Source organism: Aotus nancymaae, unplaced genomic scaffold (genome assembly GCF_030222135.1).
Source record: "Aotus nancymaae isolate 86718 unplaced genomic scaffold, 86718_ANA_hifiasm-v0.15.2.pri h1tg000040l, whole genome shotgun sequence".
Taxonomy (NCBI): Eukaryota; Metazoa; Chordata; class Mammalia; order Primates; family Aotidae; genus Aotus; species Aotus nancymaae.
This window is the reverse complement of record NW_026988454.1, coordinates 36,536,011-36,552,912: the sequence shown is the minus strand read 5'-3', so window position 1 is coordinate 36,552,912 and position 16,902 is coordinate 36,536,011. Positions and strand designations below refer to the sequence as shown.

The 16,902-nt window shown below is 40.1% G+C and overlaps 1 protein-coding gene across 24 annotated transcripts in view; it reads right to left on the bottom strand.

The window, feature by feature from the left end:
- EPB41L2 (erythrocyte membrane protein band 4.1 like 2) overlaps positions 1 to 16,902 on the bottom strand; it is a 225,463-nt gene that overhangs the window by 162,959 nt on the left and 45,602 nt on the right. For 7 of the 24 annotated variants that reach the window (XM_012458317.2, XM_064360690.1, XM_064360693.1 and 4 more), the window contains exon 1: positions 620 to 726. The exons of 8 other annotated variants lie outside the window; for them this stretch is intronic. The gene's annotated coding sequence lies outside the window, so the exon portion shown is untranslated. Of the gene's footprint in view, positions 1 to 619; positions 731 to 14,969; positions 15,058 to 16,902 lie in introns of those variants that run through there. 9 more of the 24 variants (XM_064360694.1, XM_064360696.1, XM_064360697.1 and 6 more) reach the window with 5 other exon arrangements.

Genomic DNA, 16,902 nt, shown 5'->3' with positions numbered 1-16,902 from the left:
ATGAATTTACCCCTCAGTGTTTTCTCAAATGGGGTTCATTTTTGTCAAAAATACTTTCCTCTTTTTATCTTTGTTTTCCCAATATACCTCTCACTATGACCTTCCAATTTCCTATAAAGGTAAATACAGTATAAAGATGTGGAATAGTGTGTTTTGTTTTGTTTTTTTAATACAGGCATCACTAAAATCTCTCATCCGTGTATAACATTTACGAGACTGGGGTAAGGAGGATCTTCCTCACTGATCAAGTTAGTACTAAAATCACAGCAGAAAACAGGAACACAGAATGGCTGGAAAAGTGAAGGCTGCCTATCCAGGAAAGCTCACAACTGAGGCATAAGACAAGAAATCCACTATTATGTTTTTGTTCTGCAACCCCTTAAATATAATTTGTAATGGTTACACATAACTTTTAGGAAGAAAAATGCAAGCTGTCTTCCAGGAAATCTGGCCAACCCAACTACCAAAAATCCAAATCTATACCATATATCAACCAGTTAATAGCACCCTATGAAACAGAATTCACAGATATTCCTTCTGTTTAGGGAGAATAACACAGTATATAACAGAAATACCACTTGCCCCACAACAGAGCATCCCAAGGAAAACACCAACTCACATTTATCAGTAATAAATTCACGGGGTGAATCATAGATCTCCTCAGAACTCACACCTGCAGCTGGGGCTGTGATCGCTGCTACCACCTCGCTTGCTGGCACCGTGCAATCCAAGGACGCCTGGATTAGGATAAACACCTTAAGTACAGTGCTGACACAATCCAGTCCTAGCGCTTAAGTCAGAGGCGGCCCAGCCCTGGGTCAGGAAATAATGAGACTGATAATAGAGCCCAAAGGTAAACACAAATATCTTTAGGAAGCAGAGCTGCTTTTCCAATCACGAAATTAATTCCCAAATTATTTTACTCTTTGTTTCAGAACCAAGCAAAAACAGATGAAAAACGATTCCAAATGATCTGGAGAGAATGCAGCTCCATTATTACTTAAATATAACAAATAACAAACAAAGACTACCCAAGAGAAATGAGATCCCGGTCTAGCAACATAAGAAACTTTCTGCCAAGTATATCACAACTATATACTTCTCTTTTTTGAGAAGAGAGCGTACATATGTGCTTACACACTATCACTCAAGTGTGCTTAGACTATAAAGTGGTGTGGCTGCTTCTCCACGAAGCTCATGGAATCACTCACACCTATATCCTAACACTTCCACGGTGAACAAGTTAAGGGACAGGGAAAGCTCCAATGCCTACTCTGAGGCAAGCAGCTGAGAGACAGAGACAGACAGAGAGACAGAGAGAGAGAGAGAGAGAGAGAGAGAGAGAGAGAGAGAGAGAGAGAGAGAAAGATTGAAAGGGAAAGTGAGAACGAGAAAGAGAATGTGTAAGTGTGAGCAGGCAGGTACAAGCAAGTAGTCAGAACAGATTCTTATATCACACTGAACAAACTTTTTGGTATAACACCATAGAACAAGTTAAGTACAGCATTATAAGAAGTGCAGAGTGCTGGCAGAAAAAAAGAATTCTTTTTTTTTAAGTTCTGTTTCTTCCTACTCTAGGCACTCAAGCTAGTTTCTGTCATCTTTCTCCAACACTTAAGCTGTCATCTCTACTGCAGCTTCCCCACCCACTCCATGCATTTGAAAACCTTCTGGAAAAGAACCGAAAGTATAATCAACTTTGCAAAATGACATTCAGATTTAGTCTCCATCCTAATATTTGGCTGTTTATCCCATGTATTTCTTGATCTCTTTCCATTCTTTCTTCCTTTCCTTCTTTCCCTACCTATAATTAGATCCTGGCAACAAAAGTTAGTTCCTTTTTTTCCCTGCTCTCCTGAGACTTTCAAAACTAAATTTCTCCATTGCCCCCACGCCAGCTTCACTTTTTCCTCAAGATAAAGAAAGTCAAGAAACACACAAAATCGTCAGTAAGTCTTCAGGATGCCAAATTTAATATTCTAAAGATTTCTGTGGAAGAATTTTTCCAAGCAAAACAAAAACTAATGATTCTCCATCATCTATTTGTCAGTCATTCCTTCTCATCTCACCAAATTCACCTGAGCCGTCATATATATATTTTTCTAGATTTAGACTAAGGTCAAATGGAAACAAAGGTGACTCTGAAGCCATAATGACTGCCTCAAAAAGAACTTTACCTGTTGACTGAAAGTGTGCCAATCACGCCAGACTTGCTTATTCTTCAGAGGTATTCCTTCAATCATCAGTGCCAGCACAACTAGAAACTCACAGAGAGAAGAGACCTTGTACTCAAATTATCCCTGAATGCACTCAGAACATTTTTAACAAGTCATTGCAATAATACTGAGAACCTGCAAGACTCTGCTAGCACTATGGAGTCGAGGGAAAGTGAAGAAAAGAAAGAAGAAGAAAGAAGGGGAACGGCAGAACAACAGCCTTGTCCCTGAGGAGCTGATAACCTAGTCCGCTAACACAGACAACCTCATGGGAAGTTAACATTAATAAACAGGTTTCAAGGCGACATTAGAACAAATGTCATAAGACTGTGTGTGAGCAATTGCTAAAGGAATTACACAGCCACAAATTCTTATGGGAATACAGCAAACTGAAGCCAATACATTCCAGAGTAAAAGGAATTTGGCATGTGAAATGAGAGTTACTTTGGCAAAATCATTTCAAAAGTTTTAATGGATTTATTGGTTTTCATATGGCAGAAGAGAAATACTTCAGATAGGCCTATGCATTTTTAACCTCTATTTCTTTGAAGTTCACATTAAATAACCCTAAAATGGCAACAATCCAGCCACATCATAATGGTTTTCAAACTTCTCCCAATCACTGGGGCCAAATTAACTAAACAGCTGTGTTTGGGTGGTCTCTATTTCTCACTTTTTTTAACAGTCAAAGTAATAGTTAGCTGGATTTAACCCTCTCGGTCAATGATCTTTTAAGTTATCCTAGAGGAAAACAATACTTTATAAATTTTCCCCAGTAGATAAAGTAAAACAGCCAGAATGGTACAGTGAAAAACGTTCTGGAATAGGTGGAACCAATTCTAATTCCAACTATGAAAGTAATAGCAGTTTAAGGAGTCATTTTATTTCACTTTACTAAATTTCCTCATCAGTAAAATTAAAGGAGGAGGGGATTAGTTATGTCTTTTTAAGTGTCACTTAGTTATACAATTCTACATTTTAAAAAAAAATCACGGCGAGGTGCAGTGGCTCACGCCTGTAATCCCAGCACTTTGAGAGGCCAAGGCGGGCGGTTGGGATCACGAGGTCAGGAGTTCGAGACCAGACTGGCCAACATGGTGAAACACTGTCTCTACAGAAAATACAAAAATTAGCCATGCGTAGTGGTGGATGCCTGTAATCCCAGCTACTCAGGACGCTGAGGTAGGAGAATCACTTCAAACCGGAAGGCGGAGGTTGCAGTGAGCCGAGATCACACCACTGCACTCCAGCCTGGGCAACAACAGCGAAACTCCATCTCAAAAAAAAAAATAAATCACTTGGCATTGCAAAGAGTACACAAAATAACACTGAGTGAAAAATCACAACGAAACCAGAATATGAACCTCGCTTTGTGAAATGCACAAAAATATGTGTTGACTTAAGCATTCATTCCATAAGCCATGAATGTAGGGTTCCAAAGATAAAAACAACAGAATATTAACGGTGAAAGTGGAAATAAGGCCAGCTCTCATTTTATTATTTATGCTGCTCTATTTCCAATTCTAGTTAATAAACATATAAAAAGATCCAATCCCTTGAATCCAAGCTTGACATTTTGAATCAGAGCTCTTTGCCTCTTCGAAATACACTGCAAATCAGAGTTATCTTAGAAACACTGTAAGCCCAGTCTTCAATTAGAGGGAAAATGGAAGGTGCAAACCCACAACTTTGTTTTTCCACTATTACTTCTCTCATCTAGTCTAAAATCCCTTCCACCACTCCCACCCCTCCTCACAAAAACTTCTTGGGAGTGACTGAACACAAGTAACCTAAAACTGGTATTTCTGGGACTGTATGGTTTTCAAAAACCATCGGATTGTCATCTCCCTACTTCTACACACACGCCCAGAATTGGATTTCATACTTATTTTCACAACAGAATCTCCCAGCAGTACTTAAACATTTTTTTTCCTTTTTTTAAAAAAAGCTTGGGCAGGCGATATCAGAAAAAAGAGGAAAATAATTTGGCACCTGTGGAGGTGATGTCATTACCAGCCATGGGTCTGAACTGTCCCCGGAATGCAGCTTGCAGCTTGACTCTCTGAGCCCACCCAGCACTGTTTAACATAAAACACACTCATATTTGACTGTGCTCTCCTTCGGAAGCCCTGTACTTGCAACTTATCAGCTTTAAACTTTTTATAGAACACAGCATCAAATATTGTCAAGGATCCCTTGGAAGGCCAAACTTTAGCAGCTCTAAACCTTTATTTAATATATCTGGCAGACTCATTCTGCCTGCCTATCTATAGACAGTCCCTGACTCATGATAGGTTGTATTCCAAAAGCCTGATTTTGAGTCATCAGCTTGAAAAAAGAACTATACATAGTCCCCAACACCAGATGGAGTGAAGGCTTGATTGAAGAAGTGGTGGGCACAGTGAGGGAGTGAGACCAACCGACCCGGAATGACAAAAGTGAACCTGAGGGTGTAAGCTTCAATCCTCAATCTGTAAAATGAGGTTAAGGAAATCTAAAACAAAGCAGGTAGAATAACAGTTTCTTGACATAAACACTCAATAAATGTTAGCTACTGTTATTATTTTCTCTCCTTACAGAAACAGTCATTAAAGGGAGTATTCATTCTCTAAGCCTACCGAAGGAAGTTCAATTAATCTATTAACACACCTGAAAGTACTTGAAAACCACAACTCCTAACACTTCTAAGGAAAGCATAGGATAAGGAGTTCCAACTTGCACACGTGTGCTCTCCAGAGGAAGATGTGTACCCTTCATTCATGCCAGCAGTGCAATGCAGAATCCTTACCCCCGCACTCCTCCAGCAAGAAGCCCACCCAGGAAGAGGGTCCCTGAAAAGGAGATGGGGTGTGAACTCAGACTAGGAGTTAAGGGCTACAGAAATCTAAGCCTCTGCCCAAATCACCCAACTCTCCACTATGCAACTCCCTGGTCACCTTTCCCTTCCTTTTAGGAGCCACCGAATGTAGCCCTCCTGCTTCCCCCTGCCAATATCTGTCCAGGACAGGCCTGTACAAAGAGAAACTAGATTCTTTACCTTTCAAATTCAGTCTAGAAAGTAACACAAAGCTTTGCAACTTTCTATCAAGATTTTACTAATCATAGCAATAAAGAGATGGATAAGAAAAGCCCAAATATGTTTGTCCATTTTTACTTATATTCCAAAGGCAAAGGCAAAAATCACACTCAGACGTCAATGCTAATACAGATATATTTAAAGCAGTCAAGACAACAGAAAAAGGAAGAAGCTGCAACTCCTACCTTGCAATTCCCAAGATGCTACTTACTTGATCTTTTACAGTTCTTTTTTACCTTCACAACCCTCTAAAAATTAGTTTTCAATTATCTACTGCTGGTGATGTGTTTTGTAGGCAACCACATAACTACGTTCCAGAAAGCTCACTCCCTATGACCCAAAGCACATCAAAAGTCCCCTCTCCTCACTGCGTAGCTTTTACAGACTCAGAAGATGTTAGAAATGCCCCAGACCCTGACATCTGTCTAATCTATTTCCCCCAGTTTGACAATGAAGCTGGAGATAGCTGTGTGGAGCCAGAGTTCAACCAATCTCTCTGGGTCATGCTTTTCCCCATCACCCTACAAGGTTTAAAGTCAGTGGAAAGGGAGGTGTTGGGGGCAGCCAGAACCTCAAGTCAAGCCTTCACATATATAATGTATTCCAAATTAAAACAGTTTTTAGTCATTACCCATATTCCTGCTCCTTTCTCTAAGGCACAGGGCAGAGGACTATACGAGTGTGTGTGTGTTCCTACTTAAAAGGCAAATCTCAGTGATTCTGTTCTCACCATCTCAGTTACCCATTCCCAAGGTCATACCCCAAAGCACTGGCTTTCAAATTTTTCCAACTGTGACCCAGAGGGAAATATTTACATCCCAACACAGTTCACAAACACATAGTAAATACACCCAACTTTAATGGAAACAACAGTTTTAAATGACATATTGTCATTTAAATTCACTTAAGACCAGGCGCGGTGGCTCACACATGTAATCCCAAAACATAACAAAACCCTATGTCTACCAAAAATACAAAAAAAAAATTTAGCAGGGGCTAGTGGCACATGCCTGTATTTCCAGCTACTCAGGAGGCTGAGGCAGGAAAATTGCTTGAACCCAGGAGGTAGAGGTTGCAGTAAGCTGGTATCACACCACTGAATTCCACACTGGGTGACAGAGTGAGACTCTGTCTAAAACAAAAAAAGATTCATTAAAAGTTCCATATGAGTTAGATGAAGCCCTGACTCTCATGTTTATTCTACTTCATTTTTTTTAAATGTTTGTCATGACTCTCTAATATCAGGCTTTGAAAAATCCTGCCCTAGACGTATTATTCTGCAATTATCTCAATTTCATGCACCCCAGCCTCTGCATATCTATTTTCCCAGCTCAATTCCTCTTGAACCCTAACTCCAGCAATTCTACAACCATGAAGAGCCTGTGCCCATACCACCTTCCCACTGCCCCAGTCTTCACTCCCCTCCTTAAGCAGCTTGGATCCCATGGGTCTCCATCACATCTTAACTCCTTTGCCACTCCCTAGCTCCAGCACATTCACCCTCTTTATGGTTACATTCAACTCTGGCCTTACTTCAGATATGCACCTAAGCAGTCAAATGAAAATAGTCACAATAACTTTTCTCAATTTAAATTCACAGCCACAAACTTTAAACAGATTGATATGGTTTGGCTCTGTGTCCCAACTCACATCTCACCTTGAATTGTAATAATCCCCATTTGTCAACAGCAGGACCCGGTGGACAGTTTCCCCCATGCTGTTCTTGTGACACTGAGTTCTCACAAGATATGATGGTTTTGTAAGGGGCTTCCCCCTTCGCTCGACACTCATTCTCTCTCCTGCTGCCCTGTGAAGAGGTGTCTTCCACCATAATTTTGTTTCCTGAGGCTTCCCCAGCCAAGTGGAGCAGCATGAAAACAGAGTAATACAGTAAATTGGTACCGCAAGTGAAGTGCTGCTGTAAAGATACCTGAAATGTGGAAGCAACTTTGGAAATGAGTAACAGGCAGAGATTGGAACAGTTTGGAGGGCTCAGAAGATGACAGGAAAATGTGGGAATGTTTGGAACCTCCTAGATACTTGCTGAATGGCTCAGACCAAAATGCTGATAGTGATATGGACAATAAAGTCCAATCCAAGGTGGTCTCAGATGGAGACAAAGAACATGTTGGGAACTGGAGTAAAAGTCACTCTTGCTATGCTTTAGTAAAGAGACTGGTAACATTTTGCCCCTGCCCTACACATCTGTGAAACTTTGAACTTAAGAGAGATTATTTAGGGTATCTGATGGAAGAAATTTCCAGGGAGCAAAGCATTCACAACATGACCAGGATTATTCTGAGCATTCAGTTTTATGTATTCACTAAGAGATGGTTTAAAATTGGAATTTATGTTTAAAAGGAAAGCAGAGCATAAAAGTTTGGAAAATTTGCAGCCTGACAATGCAATAAAAAAGAAAAACTGATTTTCTGGGGAGAAATTCAAGCTGGCTGCGGAAATTTGCAAGAGCAAGAAGGAGCCAAATGTTAGTCACCAAGACAATGGGGAAAACATCTCCAGGGCATATCAGAGACCTTTACAGCAGCCACTTCCCATCACAGGCCCAGAGGCCTGGTAGGGAAAAATGGTTTTGTGGGCTGGGCCCAGGAATCACCCTGCTCTGTGCAGCCTCTGTGCATGTGCCCTGAATCCCAGCTGCTTCAGCTCCAGCTGTGGTGGCTAAAAGGGGCCAAGGTACAGTTCGGGCCATTGCTTCAGAGGTGCAAGCCCCAAGACTTGGAGTCTTCCACATGGTGATGAGCCTGTGGGTGGTCAGAAGTTAAAAGTTGAGGTTTGGGAACTTCCACCTAGATTTTGGAGGAAACGCCTGGATGTCCAGGCAGAAGTCTACTGCAGGAGTGGAGCCCTCGTGGAGACCCTCTGATAGGGCAGTGCGGAAGGGAAATACAGAGGTGGAGCCCTACACAGAGTCCCCACTGTGGCACTGCCTAGTAGAACTGTAAGAAGACAGCACCATCCTCCAGACCCCAAAATGGTAGATTCACTGACAGCTTGCAGCATGTGCCTGAAAAAGACACAGACACTCAATGCAAGCCCGTGAATGCGGCTGGGAGTGGGGCTGTACCCTGCAAAGCCACAAAAGTGGAGCTGCCCAAGGCAATGGGAGCCCACCTCTTGCATCAGCATGACCTGGATGTGAGATATGGAGTCAAAGGAGACTGTTTTGGAACTTTAAGGTTTAATTACTACCCTATTAGATTTCAGTCTTGCATGGGGCCTGCAGCCCCTTTGTTTTGGTCAATTTCTCCCATTTGGAATGATAAATACCCAGTGCCTGTACCCTCATTATATCTAGGAAATAACTAACTTGCTTTCGATTTTACAGGTTCATAGGCCAAAGGGACTTGCCTTGTCTCAGATGAGACTTCAGACTTGGACTTTTTAAAATTAATGCTGGAATGAGTTAAGACTTTGGGGGACTGTTGGAAGGAAATGATTGTATTTTGAAATGTGAGGACATGAGATTTGAGAGGGACCAGAGTGGAATGATATGGTTTGGTTCTGTGTTCCCACTCAAATCTCACCTTGAATTGCAATAATTTCCATGTGTCAAGGGTGGGGCCAGGTGGACATAAGTGGATCATGGGGCAGCTCCTCCATGCTGTTCCCGTGATAGTGAGTGAGTTCTCATGAGATCTGATGGTTTTATAAGGGGCTTCCCCCTTCAGTTGACACTCTCTCTCTCTCCTACTGTCCTGTGAACAGCTGCCTTCCACCATGATTGTAAGTTTCCTGAGGCCTCCCCAGCCATGTGGAATTGTGAGTCAATTAAACCTCTTTTCCTTATAAATTACCCAGTCTCAGGTATTTGTTCATAGTAGCATGAGAACAGATTAATACACAGACCCTTAGCAATCCCCAGAAATCCTATGAGAATTCCCTACTCAACCCACACTCCCATGCTCCTAGAAACTTATTTCACACCTGTACATAAAGTAAAAAAATTATAGACTCAAAAAAATATAACACTGGTAACTCGATGTTCCCATGTTCTCAGCCACAATCCAACTACTGCTATCCTCCAATAGGAAAAATCTAACATTCTGTTTAACAAACTCTGTGACCACCTTCCAAAAAAAACATACTAGTCATTTAGAAGAAAAGGAAAATCTGCCTCAGTAGTATTAATAAGTTTAAGGTCATATAATCATTAAAAAATACAAGAAAATTTACTTTCAAAAAGTGCTTTTATTTTCTCCTTTTAGGAAAATGTTTGGTAGTATTCTCTCTTAATTCTCTTACCAAAGTAGTCCATATGCAACTATGTCCTGCCTCCCTAATCACTGATGGGCATAACAGTTTATTGTCCAAATATAATTTGTTCAACCATGCAAGATCTGTGCAATCAGGCATGTTCAATTTACCAAGGACAAGTCCAATGACATGGCCACAAGTGATAAGCACCAACACTCTGTTAGTAGGCCTTTTGCTGAAAGAAACAGTTTTTCCCACAATTATCTCCAGATTAAATTCAAGTGTCTAATAAATGCTTTCATATAATTCAACAAAAACAAAACATCACATTACAGAGTTACTATTTATTCTAACCCAAGTCACTAATGGTAACACTAATGCATATAAGCGTATAAACCCCAGAGTAAAATGGAGCTATGTTTCTTCAAATTCAAGGGCCAGTAGAAATGAAGGCTAAGGAAGCATGTCTGCCCAAAGAGACAGAAAGAAGCACAGCCCAGAATTCCAGGTGCTACAAGAGTGTTGTCATTGTACAATCATTGCAGGACATCAAGGGCCATTTTTATTGCTTTGAAACCCCTTTCTTCCTGACAGAAAGAAAAAATTAATTAATTTTTTTTCAGAGATGCAGTTTCACTCTGTCACCCAGGCTGGAGTACAGTGGCACCATCTCGACCCACTGCAACCTCTAACTCCCGGGTTCAAGCAATTCTCATGTCTCAGCCTCCCATGTACCTGGGATTATGGGTACACACCACCATGCCCAGCTAATTTTTATATTTTTAGTAGAGACGGGGTTTTGCCATGTTGGCCAGGCTGGTCTCAAACTCCTGACCTCAAGTGATCCGCCTGCCTTGGCCTCCCAAAGTGCTGGAATCACAGGTGTGAGCCACTGCACCTGGCTAGAATTAAATCATTAATTTTTTAAAAACACTCAGACTTGAATGTTTAAATCCATATACCAGCAAAGAGGCAGATCTTTCTTCAGCTTCAAGGAACCTCAGGTGAAAAACATAAACACCTCTTGGACCTGCAGATACAGCCAAGACCACGGGCTAGCCAGCCAGCCTCGTAGCCTCACTCATCCAGACCTCCAGCATCAAAAAGGAATGTGCACAGCACCAAGATGATCAAGCTAAGGTAACAGTTCCTACCTTGGCTTACTCAGGCGCCCTCCGCAGCATCCTGACTTTTCATCATTCTACCAACCATTTTCCCTTATTCAGTGTTAAGACTGCTAAGACTTTTGCTTCTCCTTCTCCTCCATCATCCATTCACTCAAAAATTAGGAACTAGCTATTATGTAATCAGAACCATGCCAGGACATCGTAGCCTAGTGAGGAACACAGGGAGTAAGCGCATAACTACAATCCATTCTGAGAAATATCTACATAAAGCCATATGCAAAACAACATAATAGAGGATGAAGTAGGGTAAAACTGAGAGCCATTCATAAAGGATGGACAGAAGAAAGGAAGTACAGACTCCCAAGCACCTGCAAAGGCATCAAATATAAAAGACCACTACAAGTTGCTCTTTTCAACTTTTTGAATTTAGTCAAAATCACAAAGGGTAGGTCCAAGAACTTCCAAGGTAATAAAATAAATCAGTGAATTTCTCAACTAACAAGGTGGAATATTTTTTAGATACTAACCGAGAAGTTTCTTCTTTTCAAGATCTTCTGTAAATTCCATTTAATCCTTGTATTTCAGCTTTCCATTTACAAATCAATTCTTAACTCTATAGACATGCACTTCAAACTTATGTCTTAGTCACAACTGCATTTTCTGGTACTCAACATAATTCTGGGAGACAAACTAGGACCTCATCCAAGCCAAAACTGCCTTAAGTGAAATTTTTCTTTGGTGGGTATCCCTTTCATTCTTCTCCCTTTCATTCTCTACCCACCCCAAGCCAAGGTAGTTCAGGTAACACTCTTAACAGGCAGTCAACTATCATGGCTAACAGAATGGCAGATAGCAGTCAAAGTGTGACTTCCTTAAGCAGGGGTGAAGACAGGAAGCAAGTGAAAGACAATCCAGTGTAGAGTTAATGTGTGTTAAGTTAGGACTGAGTGAGAAAACAGATGGATATTCTCTTCCTCCACCTCTAGAAGAGAAAAAATTTCCAGGCCAAGTACTGTGGCTCAAGCCTATAATCCAGCACTTTGGGAGACCAAGGCAGGAGGATCACTTGAGGTCAGGAGTTTGAGACCAGCCTGGCCAACAGAGTGAAACCCTGTCTCTATTAAAAATATAAAAATTAGCTGGGCGCGGTGGCGTACACCGGTAGTCCCAGCTACTCGGGAGGCTGAGGCATGAGAATCACTTGAACCCAGGAGGCAGAGGTTGCAGTGAACCGAGATTGTGCCACTGCACTCCAGACTGGGCAACAGAGGGAGACTCCGGCTGAGGGCAGGGGAGCTTCCCTAGTTACTACTGAGTTGTTTTGTTATGAAAAAAAATCTCATGAAGTCAAGAGTTTCTAATGGATTTGGCCTAGACCCTGTGTTAGCTAAGTCAGGGTTTCTCAGCCTCCGTGATACCAACATTTTATTGTGGGGAGCTGTCCCTGTGAACTGTAGAATGTTTAGCAGCACGGCTGACTGCCACACACTAGACACCACTAGTACACCCTCAAGTGGAAATAAAAAAGGTCTCCTAGAAAACAAATATCACCTGGGCCAGGAATCACTATGCTAGATGATGAACATCAGGCTACTTATTAACTATACAGTGAAGAAGAAATTAACGTTGATGAACAGGACAAAATATTGAGATAAGAAAAAGATCATGCCTTATTGGGCTACTGCCTGTATTTTAATGAAAAGCCAAGATATCCCCAATGGAAGAGAAAAAAAAAATCAAAATTAATTCCAACAAAGTAAAGCAAAGCAAAGTCTTCAGTATTTAAATAAAAACATGATTGTGTGTATGTGATGCTAATTGCTAATGAGACCACAAAATTACATTAAAGGATTAAGTATACAGGTGCTCAGGTATGGCGGAAGTGCAACAAAGAATTTAGTGAAAACATTAAAACCAAGTCAAACCAACTCTATCTTCATTCCACATATCCAAGCCCATTCTACAAGAATCCTCTTTAACTGATTTTATTCTACAAAATGAATATTTGTAATAGTAACTATTTTGTATTAATAATTAGCAACACATAGTTAGGACTACAAATCCTGTTTCCAACCATCCTCTAACATGACACCCTCTCTAAGCTATTTCCCTTATCCAGAGAAGTAAAAGGTATAAGCAATGTAAGAACATGAGCACAGTGCCTGGCACACTGTGAGTACTAATAATTGGCAACTACCAGTAGTCACACATATTTTGTAAACATGCTTTTACTACTAAATGGAAGACACTGCCCAAGTGGAACCATGAAAACACACTTCTAATGAGTTAACTAAAGAAAAAAAAAAAAAATGGAAGACCCAATCCTGTAAAATCCATGCCTAAGATGCCAAAATTTACCTCACTCTTAAGGCAGGAGAAAAACATGGATTATCAAACAAGCACATGGCTATAATAAAAGCAAAATATAAATGCTACTTTTTTTATCACATTATTTCCCACTTGCACTAACTCCAAATATATTTCTCCCCAGACTTTTATCCAAATCAGCTAAAATACCAGTTTCAAGGGGTTGAGATTAAAAATTTACTTTATAAAAGAAATTTTCTATGAAGCCTAATAAGTAGAAAAAAAAAGAGTATTTTCTCACACCTATCCAGAGCCAGTTCAGAGTTGCTGTTTTTGCCTCACAGAAGTTGTTTTCTAGCCACAAGCTACTAAAAATTGTTCAGACCTTTTGGCAGCAACACAGGAAACTGCCCTTTTCACCCGTTCTCCCACAAAAATGTAGTCAATTTCTAGGCAAGCCTGTATCTCAAGGCTACTTTGCTTTATAGAGCCAAATGCAAACAACTTTTCATTTAGTATTAAGAAAGAGCCCCAAATATTTTGCATTTTTGTAAAGAAAACTGTAAGCAAGTCACCAAAGACATATGGGCAAAGTTATTTATTAAATCAGCTCATAAAGTATGCCAAACCAACATTTGAAATTTATAGAGTATTCAGAATCACAGCTGTTTCTGTTTTATCCAAATTGTCAAGGATGCAATGGGCAACATGTGAAGCTATTTCCTGATGCTTAATTGTGCCTTGGTGTCCCACTATTCTCAACTTGCCATGTTTCAAATAAATAGTTAAAACAGGTGTGATTAAAAACAAAAACAAAAACAAACCTCTGGCAGCCCACTCACTATATCTTTCATTTGAATCTGAGGTTTTTCTACAATATTACGGAACACATAAAGGCATTTGAGCAAGTCACAGAAAGAAGCTGAAGTTCTTCTCAGCTTTCTTATTCAAGTATACAAAAATCAACCCACATTTTTAAGGGGAGGTGACGGTAGGAGGTGGTAAATTATGCAACAGTTATAATGTATTTAATTTCTAAAAATGAAGCCAACGCTGCCTTTTAAATGCAAAACTAAAGAAAAGACGACCCTTTGAAAACCAGGAATTCCTTTGTATCTCATTTGGCTTAAAATTTCACAGACTGGTCATTTATTTCAAACACAAAGAAGTCCAAATGGTAAAAAGGCATCTGTAATCACTCACAAAATGAAGCTGGATATTACCCTGTCCTGGGAGAGTTGAATGCCAAAATTCAATCTGTGACCCAAGTTCCACAATTCACAGATTGGGGAAAAAAAAATCAGCACAATATCTTCCAAGGGACGTTTTCTGTCTCCAAAAATGACTTGCAACTGCAAACAAGTTCCAATAATGACGCAAAGGCAACCTCTCCAAAAGGGTACAATTTCAGAAACTATCCAAAAACCACACACACAAAAATGATAAGCAAAGGAACCTCGATTCAATTACACAAGACCCATTACACTTTGATTCAAGAGAAGATAAAATCAAAAGAATATTTTTCAGTCAAAGCCCAACATAAACACTAATGTAAAATACACTCAAATTCAGAACTTTTTTCCAAAGGCACACCTTTAAATTACTCCAGCAAATTAAATCCTATAGATTGCACAGGAAAGAAATCTGGAAAGCAAACCAAGGAATTCAAAATAGAAATTCAAAGGAAAATGCTTGGATGTCTGGTAGATAAAGAGACCTGTTTGCCTATATCTAGGTACAAAAGGCACAGTGTTATTTTAGGTAATTTTTCCAATTTATATAGATAAACCACACAGTGGAGCAGGAACCAATTGTAAACATGCCATTCACTGCTTGCCTAGTGAACCAGATGCTAATAACAAATGCTAGTAAACCAGACTATCTTTCATCTCCATAAACAAAACAGTATATGAAAGAGATTTCACATTGTTTATCAGCTTATCAGCATCATCAAAGTACATCTGCAATTGATACTTTTTATGAGAAAGTACGGAAAGAGCAAGAAGAAATAGTCTGTTGGAAACTCACTCTGGAGGGTCTGAAGTTTTGTATGCTGTTCATCACTATCATAAAATAGCCTGTAAGACAATCACCAAAAAGCAAAAACACAGATTTCTTGAGTTAACAGTCCACATCTTCACAAGAGTAACTTTCAGATAAGTAAACAACAACAGAACAAATGGGCCAAGGTTATCCAGAGGTCTGGCATAAGAAGATAAAGCACTCAAGTTTACGGTTTAAACATGGGTTTCCTGGCCCACTGTAAAAAAAAACTTCAGCCTGGGAAAGATTTACTTCAAATCAAACTAAATGGGCAATTAAGGAATCTCTTTACTACTGATACATTTTTAAATTCACCGTATTAGAAAACTCATGTTAAAACAAAACTGGACTCCTCTAAACAACAAAAGAGATGAAAAATACAGAACTGGTCACTGATTTCTGTTCATTCTCATCCTACCTCCACCTACATTCAACTAATATTTATTGTACAGTTACTATATTAAAAAACACACAGCTAGTACTGAAGAGGGATAAAGAGTGAGCAAGACAGAGAGATGTACTTACTATCAAATAGGCTATGTCTGCATCCGCAATTTACACACAGTAAGTTCAGGATGTTTTGTTTGCTTCTTTTTCTTTTTTTTTTAAGAACGTCAGGCCCTGCGTGGTGGCTCAGGCCTGTAATCCCAGCACTTTGGGAGGCCGAGGCAGGCAGATCACGAGGTGAGGAGATCAGGCCATCGTGACTAACGTGGTAAAACCCCATCTCTACTAAAAATACAAAAAATTAGCCAGGCATAGTGGCACACACCTGTAGTCCCACCTACTCGGGAGGCTGAAGCAGGAGAATCGCTTGAACCCAGGAGGTGGTGGTTGCAGTGAGCTGAGATTGCACCACTGCACTCCAGCCTGGGTGACAGAGCGAAACTCCGTCGCCAAAAAGAAAAGATGAATGTCTCTGTAGCTTACTTTTTACATGGCAAAAGTGCTGAAGGTCCTTCATGTGTCTAAATAAAAAACTCTGGATATTTGGCTTCAATAAAGCCATCACTTTCTTGAAGATAGGTTCCAGCTACGAATCGTCTACGTTTGTGTGCTGGACAGGGTGAAAAGGGCAGTGTTCTGTGTAGCTGCCAATGGGCTGAACAATTCCCAGTAGCTTGTGGCTACAGAACATCTTCTCTGAGAAGAGAACTGTAACTTCCAAGCTGGCTTGGGATAATTGTGTGAAACAATGTGATTTTTTTTTTCATTCAGTTATTTTGTTATATCTTTTCCAGCAAAATTCTTCTGTGGAATTTTAAAATAATCATGTTTTTAAATGATCTTTCCAGTAAAAAGAATGTTTCAAAATAATGCTTAACAGCTTAACTGAAAACCAATTTCAGCACACACCAGAAAGAGCATTAAATTATTTCTAGTATTCTCCATCCACAATTAACACAGTATTCATTTTGTTCAGGTATTCGCTACCGGGAAGCTCTTCTTGAAATCATCCTGCAAATATTTATTAAGCACTTAATAAGGAAACACACAGACACACACTCCACCAGGCTGGTCACTGTGGAGAATACCAAAATGAATGAGAGAAACTCAAAGCCCTTAAGAAACCAACGTAGTAACAGAAACAAGGGGGTCAAAGAATCTGTGTTTTTCATAAACTCCATGAATGATTCCTGTGCATACTAAGGTGATGGTGTTTGCCTGTAATCCCAGCTACTTGGGAGGCTAAGGCACAAGAAGTACTTGATCCCGGGAGGCAGAGATTGCAGTGAGCCGAGATCGTGCCACTGCACTCCAGCCTGGGTGACACAGGGAGACCCCATCTCAAAAAAGAAAAAAAGCAACCACCACCACCAAAACAAAAACACTACTATATTCACGCACACATACACAAAAACACTTTGCAACAAATTAGTAAGCCATTATTTATTTAAAAAGACTCACCATTGGGTCT